General features: G+C 36.9%; 1 long non-coding RNA gene across 1 annotated transcript; it reads right to left on the reverse strand.

Moving 5' to 3' along the window:
* Window positions 1–253: 253 nt before the first annotated feature.
* LOC112648565 (uncharacterized) lies at window positions 254–11,370 on the reverse strand. The gene is made up of 3 exons (XR_003129139.2): window positions 11,199–11,370; window positions 2,013–2,134; window positions 254–424 (listed from the first exon to the last, which is right to left on the reverse strand). It is a non-coding gene; the product is annotated as an uncharacterized LOC112648565 (long non-coding RNA).
* Between the last annotated feature and the right edge of the window lie 340 nt (window positions 11,371–11,710).

The raw sequence follows: 11,710 nt of genomic DNA on the forward strand, positions 1-11,710 counted from the left end.
CCAATAGCAGCAAATGATGACATAGTTGTTATTCTGTCTGAAAGCACAGGCTCTTCTCCTGAGTTGTATCCTGGTGATGAAACGAAAAAGGTTTTCTTTTTCCCCTTCTCCTGTGAGGGAAACTCCTCCAATATAAATAAAGGGGAAATGAATCAATCTTATACATGAATTTTACTGCCATTCATGTCCTAGCAAATCTTAAGAGATTGAGAAGCCAATACAATGCAAAAAGTCACATTTCTGATGGCAAAAAATGTTTCTGCGTGATGCTCGGTCACATTGAAATACTCTCACTTTACTTTTCAAAGGTATGAATCTCATCCTTTGAGCTCCTGGCTGCTTCTGTCGCTGTGTATATTAACATAGACCTGAGTATCAGTGGTCTCATATCCTTCGGCACACACTGTGGTTCTTTTTGGAAATACTGTTATGAGAAGAAGAAATGAAATACTGTTATGAGAAGAAGAAATGAAAGGCTGAGCAGACACAAAATTAGTCAAATGAGAAAGATATATGGCACACAGTACAACATCCAAAGACCATTTGAATAAATGCTCCTATGTTTACTGAGGGCCTACTACATGGCAGGCATTATCTAGGTACAAAACAAACGTGTATACATTTAATTTTACTTTATGCTTTTTCTATTTGGTCCTCTCTGGATATGTAATTCAGTGACATAAATATCTTACTATTCTCCAAATATTCTAGATTGCTACCTATTTGATCTAAAAACTTCATTAACTCCAAAAAGATCAAAACATTCTATGAAAAAAAAATTCTATGATTAGGAGAAGGAAAAACAGATCCTTCAATTTAGAATCCTGCCTATCTCAAGCAATCTAATGACTAACCAGATCTTTAAAAACTCCTGAGAGAGTTACACTCTTAGTAAGAAAGTTCTTCCAAATGAATTCTCTCAATACTGGGAATTATAGTACTGTATATATGCAACGGTCTGAATATTTGTGAAATGTCTGAATTTCAAAACTCATGCTGAAAACCTAATGCCCAAGCTGATAGAATTAAGAAGTAGGAGCTTGGGGAGGCAATTGGGTCATGAGGAGGCAGCCCTCATGAATGGGATTAGTGCCCTTATAAAAGAGATCCCAGAGAGATCCTTCGCTACAGCAAAAAGGTAAATGTGTAGGAAGTGGGCCCTCACCAAACACAGAATCTGCTAACACCAGGATCTTACACTTCCATCCTCTAGAATGGTGAGAAACTGTATGTGTTGTTTATAAGTCACCCCAGTCTGTGGTATTTTGTCATAGTAGCCCAAGTTGTCTAAGACAATTGGTTCATCCTCCTTCAGAAGAAACACCGAAGTTTATCAACAACCATGTACTTTCCTTCACCTGCTTAGAGGACTTGCACAAAGCCTTCATATTCTGAAGCCAATCTGCCTCAGTTGGCTCACAACCTTTGCCATTAATCACCAGGTCACCTTAGGATATTTTACCTCATAGTTTCAGTTCCCTCATCTCTAAAAGGAGCACAACTAATAGTATCTATTCCATGAAACTGTGAAGCTCCACTGAGTGAAACTAGCTCTAAATTACTTAGAATAATGGCTAGCACATAGCAAATGATAAAAAAAATAATATGATTTGCACAATGAAAATTCTACTAAGCTAATTTCTATAGGCTCAAGAGAATTTGTGATCGAGTGGAAAGCAAGATTAAGACAAGAATTCAAAAAAAAAAAAAAAAAAAAAAAAGACATGAACTCCAGACTTGCTTCTGCCCTAAAGAGCCTTCTGACTTTGGACAAGATACCCATCTCTCCTGAGCCTCCATTTCCTCATCTATAAACTGGAGATTATAATATCTCCACTACTTATACCATAGGTTTACCTTCAATCTATAAAGAAGTAAAAAATGTGAAACCACATTATATTGTTTATAGTGCTAAGGAGCTGTATGTGTTAGAATCTGGTTTTGCTACAAATAGAAGAAACCCCCACAACAGCACTTTCGGTAAGAAGGAAGTGGATTTCTTTCCTACGTACAAGAAGTCCCAGAGTTGGTGTAGCAGGTCTGTGGAACCAGGATCCCGGAGAGATTGTAGCATCAGAGATCCTCCTGGGCCAAGATGTATGGAAGCTCCACACAATACATCACTCACATCTTCCTGTTGTAAAGGACACATAGTCTTGTAGTAAGATGGCAGTGTGCCCAGTTAAAACTCAAGACCTAAATAAAATCTTTAAAAAAAAAAGGGGGGGACGCCTGGGTGGCTCAGTGGTTGAACATCTGTCTTTGACTCAGAGACTGATCCCGGAGTGCCAGGATCGAGTCCCATGTCGGACTCCCTGCATGGAGCCTGCTTCTCCCTTGCCTGTGTCTCTGCCTCTCTCACTGTGTCTTTCATAAATAAATAAAATCTTAAAAAAAAAAACTCAAGATCTGCTAATAAGAGAGGAAGAGATGATGGATGGACTGTAGGCAACTGGCATTCTCTGCCACAGCAGCCGCATGGTGTCCATATCTTTCACAGGTATAATGATGAATCACTAAAGAATATTACTGAAGCTGAATTACACTATATGTTAACTAAAATTTAAACAAAAACTTGAAATTAAAAATAAATAAAAATAAACAAATAAATAAATAAAATTATTTTTGAAAGTTTAGGGAAAAATTAATCTTTATATATTTATATATAATGATTTTCCATTGTATTCAGCTCTTTTCTTTCTCCTCTCCCATATCTCCCTCATCTTCCCTCTCCAGCTCCTCCTCTTCTTCCTTCTTCTTCCCTTTTATATTTTGATATCATATGGTTATAAATTTGATGGTCAGTTTTAGGATTATAATTTAGGGTATAACCTGTATTTTAAAAATCTTTTCATGGTTGGAAACAAAGAATCTCAGCATCAAAATCATTACTAGAACTTTATCAGAATTTTATCTCTTAAAAAAGAATCAAACCATATGGGGGTAATGGAAAGCCCCAAATTCCAGCTGATCATTTAAAGAACTTGTACTGTTGATCCCAACAGACACTAGGGGAACAAGGTTACCCAGAGCAAAATCCTCACTGTTGGCTGGCAAACAACTTACATTTGCCCTATAGACATTTCAGGTTCATTGGCTTTATGGATCCAAAACAGCACATGTTGCAACCCAGACCTTGCACACTATCGCTTCATTTTCTTGAAGATACTATTATTTTGTTTCCTTCCTTTAAAAAGACCAAAGTCCATACAAGTTTAAAGAAGAATTAGATCAAAAAACAGACAAGAAACTAACAAAACCAAAACATTTCTTATCAAACAAAGATGGTTGCACAACAGTGTGAATATCCTTAATGCCACTGAACTGAACTTAAAGATGGCTAAGATGGGGAACCTGGGGGGCTCAGTCGGTTAAGCATCTGCCTTCAGCTCAGATCATGATTCCAGAGTCCTGAAAATGAGCCCCACATCAGGCTCCCTGCTCAGCAGAGTCTGCTTTTTTCTCTCCCTCTGCCCTTCTCCTCATCCCACTCATGCTTTCTCTCTCTCTCTCTCTCTTTCTCTCATTCTCTCTACAAATGAATAAATAAAATCTTTTAAAAAATGGCTGAGGCTGGTAAATTTTATGCTATGTGTTATTTTACTACAATTATTAAATTTTTTTTTTACAAATCTCTTAGCAAAATACAAAAATTCTAACTGAAAAAAGTTACTTTGGCTGTACATCATCAAACCTTCTACCTCTCTGAATTCAGATGCAAGCTTGTCATCTAGGTATTAGTGACTGTGTGTGCATGTGGACACACACAATGATTTGATGTGTAATCAAATCCCGAAAGAGTTTCAAGTGGTTCCATCATACCACGTGACAGATAACCTAAATTGTGCCACATGCAGAAGATGAGTGACAGTTCCAAAAGATATCAGATAAAGCTTCATTTGACTTGCTAATGCCATAGACATTTAGACAAAACTTTTAATGGCTTACTACCTTCAAAGCGCTGGTGTTCCACATCTTTCTAAAGAGAACTAACTCTTCAGCTAGTCATCAGATCTTTGGGTCAACCAATCTTCATTCAGATGAAAGCGGTGTGGGAAAGCACATAACTATAGATGTAGACATCTAGTGTTGTTGGTTACTTTCCCATTTCATACGTGAGTGGGTATGGTCATATGTGTACTTCTCATCTCCCCTGACAAATTCCATGGATGACTTATTTTTTCTCATAGGAAAGTCTGTCACCTTGACTACAACTGACACATGAGATAGAGGAGAAATAAAAGTTAAAATGTTGTTTTCTCCTGGAGCTAAAACATATTCATCCTACTATGAGATGGATACATATTATAAAGCTTAAGCACATAAAAATTGTAAACCACCCTGCCAAACTATGTGTACAAAATAAAGCTTCTACTAAATATAAACAATTACTGCCAAAAAAGCAAGGCAATGTTGCACCCTTGCAACATAATGCTGGTAATTTAAGACAGCTTTAGCCCAATGAAGATTTTGAGAATGTTTAAACCCTCAAAGTTTTACAAAAAAATAAATCACATTGTGAAGTCTAAAAATTTGTCAAATCATAGCTGGACTCAAAGTGCCATAAGGAATAGTAAACAGAGTGAATATGTCATATTTTGCTTGAAAATTTTGTTCTTAGAGTAAGGTTCTACAGAAAACAACCCTAAACAAATATAACAATGCCTGTTACACTGTTCAATTTGTTGTGTCTGCTGAAAGGATTATTTATTCCTGATGTTTTATGGAACTGTCAGGGATATATTTGTTTGTTGCATTGTTTTTCAGGGCTATTTTTGAGTGACAAAATAATTTTAAATGAATTTTTAATAATTTTTAATTTTTTAAAATATTTATTTATTTATTTATTATTCATTCATTCATTCATTCATTCATTCATGAGAGACAGAGAGAGAGAGAGAGAGAGAGAGGCCGAGACACAGGCAGAGGGAGAAGCAGGATCCCTGTAGGGAGCCCAATGTGAGACTCGATCCCAGGACCCAGGATCACGACCTGAGCCAAAGGCAGATGCTCAACCACTGAGCCACCTAGGTGCCCCAATAATTTTTATTTTAATCTAATGCCCTAAGTATGGTAAAGCAAAAATATCTACGGCAGGCTTTCTGTCAAACCTTAACTGGGAAAAATAACAGACACAATTACAGAGCAAAATCTTTCACTTTGCTGGGCACATACCTTCTTAGCCATTTTCCCCATGTAAACAATAATCCTCTAAAGCTCTTGCATAATGAAGGCCTTGGCTGCCTCCCTCTGAAACTAGATGTGTTTATCTTGTTCCATATTCAGGGGACAATTTCTTTTTCCAACTAGTCAAATAATTCTTACAAGCTAATACACAATATAAATGAATTCACTCAGAGGTAATACTCAACTAGGATTGCAACTCACCTTTAACTGCTTTTCCTGTGCTGATTGGGAAGACAATTCTGAGCAGAGAATTATGTCCAAGAATTACATTATATAAACTTATTTTATAGTTGAACCACATTAGGATGGGTCCCTAAAATATGAGCACTTATAAACCTGTTATAAAATAGCAAAAACAATCGTCCCTAACTCCTGGGGTTAGTGTGAGGATTACATGACATAATTTGCAGAGCAGAATCCTGGAATAAGATAAATCCTCAACATATACTGTATTTTGTTAGTATTGCCAGGGGCAGCAAGACACCAATCCTTCTGCAGAGAACAGTGGCACATTCTGCAAAAAATACAGGGATATATGTTTTAAATTTGTACTCACGTGCTAACAAGAGTGAAGGAATCCTGAGTAAAGAGCAAATGAGTGGGAATCTGGAGTTTAAGCAGAGTAGGGAAGTAGTGGGAATCTGGAGTGTAAGCAGAGTGGGGAAGTAGGTTTTCGTGTACTTTCTTTCCTCTTCATTTGCTGTGTGTGAGTAAGCTTATAGGTATGGAAGTCAAAGCACAGGATCTATCCTGGGAGATAAATCGAGAAATATAATAAACTCCCTAACCACAGCTCCCACGTGGTGTGACAGAGACAGGGAAAAGCTCCCTGAAGGTCAGCTGAAGAGAAGACTATCGTCCTTACAGGATACCTCTCAAATGAAGCAGCAAGGATCAGTAGGGGCTCAGGGAGTCGAAGATCAGCCTGTGCAGGAGGCAAGTGGGGATGATGGGAATAATTGGCACCATCTACAGATAAAGCAAATAAATCTACTGCAAATGGTTACATAAGACCAGCTTCAAAGGAGAGAGCAGACTCCCCTACTTCCTACTACCACCCAACCCAGAGAGTTCAGAGCCAGGGCTTGGAATAACTTCAATTTGAAATGAAAAAAACTGTATCCTTTGTTTACACAGCCTTATTACTATAGAGTTTATATCCATTGAACTAGTAACTACTGAGCTCTTCCCATATGCCAAGAAACTGGGCTAGCTCATTATAATTCATTTAATTAGAACTCTATAAAGTATACACTTGTATTGTCCCCATTTTGTAGATAAGGACATTGAAGACTAAAGTTTTAATAATCTGTCCACGGTTACACAGCTGGGCAATAGCCAACTGGGAATTCAAACCTAGGTGGACTGCTCATATTTTTAACCATGGTAATTTTGGTTTTTCTTGCATGCTTTTCAGGGAATCTATATTGAAAGGAAGGAAGGAATGAGGGAGGGAAGGAAGGAAGAATTTCTTGTCTAAATCTGGCAACCTAAATGGCTAAATCTTCAATGTAAAGGTGAACTGGAAATACATCTTCTACCTCCTCCCTCAGCACTCAAGTAAAGGAAGTTGCCTATCGCAAGTCTTGGTACTTAATGGGAAGAAGAAACCTCCCTCCCCACCTCATATTTTATAACCACTAACTGGACTTCACACGTTTTCATTCTGAATTCATACTATTGGGTTGGCTCAACAAACCTCAAACCCAGAACTTAAAATCAAGTGACCAGAATTGAGAAGAAACCCAAACAACCCACAGATACAAATATAAACGCTCTAGAGGAGTCCATGTTCAACCAAGTCTTTAAAGACTTTAAGAATTCCCATATATAAGCATCTGAAAAATATGAGCTCACATTTCTCTCTCTCTCTTTTCTTTTTCTGTCTTTCTCCCTATCTATCTATTTTCTATCTATCTAATCACCTGTTTATCTGCCTATCTGAAAATAAAAACATCGAGGAGGAGTCACACAAATCAACACAATCAGATCTAAAAGATTTTGGATATTACCATGAATAGATACAGAGTACTAAATATGTGTTTAATATGACAAAATATAAAAGGGTCTAGGGGCACCTGGTGCTCAGTGGTTGAGTGTCTGCCTTTGGCTCAGGTCATGATCCCAGGGTTCTGGGATTGAGTCCCACATCAGGCTCCCCATGGGGAGTTTGCTTCTCCCTCTGCCTATGTCTTTGCCTCTCTCTCTCTCTGTGTCTCTCATGAATAAATAATTTTCTTAAAGGGGTCTAAAATGTGTAAGGCGTAATCAATCTTTCTATATCTATCTGTACATAATTTAAAAACACATGAGTCCATGCTGATACTTTGGATTCCAATCCAACACTCCAGTTTCATTCTACCCCATTCCTTACTAGTAACTCCTTTCTCTGACAATGACAAACCTGGCTCTCATAATTTGCATTATGTTATTTCCTCAATCCTAGAATACACCTAAAATAGCCCAAGAATCCTCACCCACACCTTTGAGGAAAACAAATTTACTATCTCGAATCCAATATTTGGGTACAGTCTTTGGTAAAGCTAAACTCACACAATACAGCAAAGATACTATTTTTCCAAAATGATTAGATTATTTATTGTTTTCTCCGCATCATCCAGTATAGTTATGTCATTCATTTGTATTGCTGTGAGGCTCAATTGTTTGTACTCCATTTGATTTCCTCCCACAGCCTGGTGGGTTTTAATCCTTTCTTTATCTTGGAAGTAATATATTTTGTTAAAAACCACAAAACAAGATAGCCTATTATTACCACCTTTTTATTCAACATTGTACCAGAGGTCTTAAATGATACAATAAATCTAGAAAAAGAAGTAAAATTACAAGTATAATGAAAACAAAAAGGAAAAAAAACTCACTGTTTTCAAATGGTATTATTGTCTATAGAGAATTCAAAAGAATTCATAGACAAATTTTTATAATTAATAAAAGTTAACAAGATTATTTGCAAAAATCAATATAAAAACCAATGGCATGGGGTGCCTGGGTGGTTCTGTTGGTTAAACGTCCAACTCTTGATTTCGGTTCTGGTCATGATCTTAGAGTCCTGGGATCAAGCCCAGGTCTGGCTCTCCACTCAGCAAGGAATCTGCTTATCTTCCTCTCTCTCTGCCCCTTTCTCCCATCCCCCATTAACTTTCTCTTTCTAAAATGAATAAATAAATCTTCAAAACAAAACAAAATCAATGGTATGCCTATACCATAGTGACAAATATATAACAAAATACCATTTTAAAACCATTAAAATATAAACTATATACCAAAAAATCTAACAAAAGATGTAAAAGAACTTTATAAAGACAGTATGAAACATTATTGAGTGAGATTAAAGCAGACTCACTAAAGGGAATTGTATTACACACCCAAAATTGGAATACTTAATAACATTGGCATATCAATTCTCCCCCAATATCATCTACAGATTTCATGCATTCCAGTCAAAATCCTAACAAGTTTTTTGGAGAAGAGAAGTTCCTTTTAATGGAACTTAATGAGGTGAATCTAAAATAAAGAAAAAAACACAATTACCAAACACTCCTAAGAGAGAAGAAGATGGGAGACTTGTCCTAGTAAACATCAGCACTTAATGTAAATCTGTAATGATGAAAACTGAGTGGTATTTGCACAGGAAACATCAAATGGAAGAAAATATCCACCCAAGAACATACCCATCCATATGTATGTTCAAACCTGAGTTACTGCAGAACAGGCTTTGCAAATCAATAGAGAAAGTGGACTTTTCAATAAATGGAGCAGTGTCAAGTGATTATCCAAATGGAAACAATGAAAATTGAATCTTATTTTTCATCAGATGGAAACAACTCTGGGTAGTTAAAAACTTAAATGTGAGAGGCAAAACCATAAATTGACAGAAGACAGAAAGGAAACTCCTTTTATAATCTCAGGGAAAGCAGAATTCTTAAAAATAGACAAAATATCATAAATTTAAAAGGGAAATATTAACACATTTCACTACATTAAAATTAAGAAATCTGTTTATCATAGGACATCAATTAAGTGAAAAGACAAGCCAAAACAGAAAATATTTGTAATATACATAACTGACAATATGAAGAATTCCTACAAACTCCCCCTCCAAAATTCAAATAATCATTTAGAAAAATGAGCCCAAAACATGAATAGACGGTTCATAGAAGAGGAAAAGATGATCAACCACATAAGCCATCAGGGAAGTGAAAATGAAAGCAGCAAAGTGCTATTTCATAGCCACCTGATTCCTCAAAATTTAAAAACCCAATAATGCCCAAGTGTGGGGCAGGATGTGGAATAACCAGAACTTCTATACTACTTGCAGGAGTGTAAATTGTTATGACTAATCCAGAAAACAATTTAACATCATCTGTTACATTGAAAATGTGCATACCCATTGACCAGGCAGTCCCGGGTACATGCCCTAGATACTTTTGCACAAGGGATCTAGTCAAGGAAATATAGAGCAAAACTTTGGCAGTAATCTAAATTATAGACAATAATAGAATGTATACATTGAGGGTGGTCTAATCATACAACAAGGCTATTGTAGAACATGGAAAATGAATGAGCTACAGCTACACACATGGATTTGATCCCATTTACATAAAGACAAAGAAATGTGAGAAACTATAGAGCAGATTGTTCAGGGTGGAGACATACATAGGAAAACTATAAAGAAAGGTAGAGGAATCATAAACACAAAATTCATGGGAGTAGTTATCCCTCACGAAGAAAGGTAAGGGACAGGATTAAAGGAGCTTCCAAATCAAAGCTAAGATTTTTTTTCTTAAACTGAGTGTTAGGTGCATAGGTGCATAGGTGCTTGTCGTTATTCTGTATACCTTAGGCACACTACAGATTAGTTTATATCTGAGATTTAATAATATATTAAAATATTTTTTACAGCTAAATTGCAGAATATGGTCTAGCACCCTTTTAGTTAACTCATTCACACAGACAGAACTACATACACCTGTGAATATGCAGCTGACTAGCAGAAGGTCCACTCTGAAAACAGTGTCCACCTTTAAAAAGAGGGACTGCTCCTGCAGTTAGGGATCAAGGCAAATTTGGATATAGTTTTGCTTTTGCATTTTCCACCAGGAGAATATACCTTTATATTAATTGTAGAGTTAAAATAGATTTTATAAATTTGAAGAGAATTTGAAAGAAAGAAAGAAAGAAAGAAGAAAGAAAGAAAGAAAGAAAGAAAGAAAGAAGAAAGAAAGAAAGAAAGGAAGGAAGGAAGAAGGAAAGTGGTAGGAAGGAAGGATGAGGAGGAGACATTTAGTGAAGCAGGAAGAAACAGCATGAGGCTGCTTCCCCACTGTGGAGCAAGCTCCTGGTTGGGGGGGGGGTGTCTCTTCCCCTTTGAGTGGTTGACCTTCACTGCTTTTGGGGCCAGGAGGGGCCAGGGGTGAGGGGACAGAATTTGAGTGATGCAGATGCTGGATGAGTCACTTGGTCCCAGGAAAGGAAGAAACCCGCATCTGGGTTCTCAATACGCACCCTTTTTGCTTTCAAGGTGTTTCTGCAAAAAGTATGCTAATGGGTATGGTGTTTAAAAAAGTGTGTGGGCAGGGGACTTCAAATTCTATTTTTCATTATTCATAATGTAATTTTTTTTCCAGAGCACTGAGTCCTTTAAAAAAAAAAACGAGTTATATTTTTTTTAAGAGGTGAGGTTCAAATTTTATCTAACATTTTCCTATGACAAAATGTCACTTCTCGGTGAACATTACGTTCTGTCTCTTCTTGAGCCCTCTCCTTGGCTGGTAAATGTTTTCCCTCAAGATAGTAATCAAATTCACAAATGAAATGATTTTTAAAGGTACTTGCAAGTGCAATAAAGTAAGCCAATCATTCACTGTTTCTCCAAGCACAGTTTTGGTTTAAAGGCAGGAGAGACATTAATAAAGGCAGAAAGCTAATCTGTAACCCAAACACTTTAATAAATAAAGAGAACAGCTTTAAAAGAGCAGAGAAAATGCACTGACCTTTTTCAAGTCTCTCTGTAAATGCAATATTATTTATGACACGCAGATTTGTTAGCGTGTTTCTAACCTTGAAGATCATCTATCCTAGGAGCTGTGTTCCATTTGGCTGACTTTAAGACAGTGATTGGAAGGCCAGCAGAGTCATCTTTGTCTCATTGTTTGGAACAGTCGGTCACATCTGTTATGAAATCATGACAACAAATACATTACTGCATAGGTTGTGTTTTTAATTTTTCATAAGTCACAAATTATATGTACTTTATAAATGAAGTAATATAGAGTAGGCATTTTAAGAATGAAAAGGAAATAGAGGAGGAAAAAGGGAACAGTAAGAGAGGGAAAAGAAGGATGGATGGTCTTTTCCTAGGGGCTCAACAACATCCCCCATGGCCACAGTAGGCAGAGAACACAGTGATTAGGTCGGTCCCCTGCTCATCCTGCAATTGGAACAGACATGCAGCCAGCGGATCTCAACATGTGCTCAGGGCATTGAAACAGCTGCTGCATTCATT

This window comes from Canis lupus, chromosome 7 (assembly GCF_003254725.2).
Source record: "Canis lupus dingo isolate Sandy chromosome 7, ASM325472v2, whole genome shotgun sequence".
In the NCBI taxonomy this organism is placed as follows: domain Eukaryota; kingdom Metazoa; phylum Chordata; class Mammalia; order Carnivora; family Canidae; genus Canis; species Canis lupus.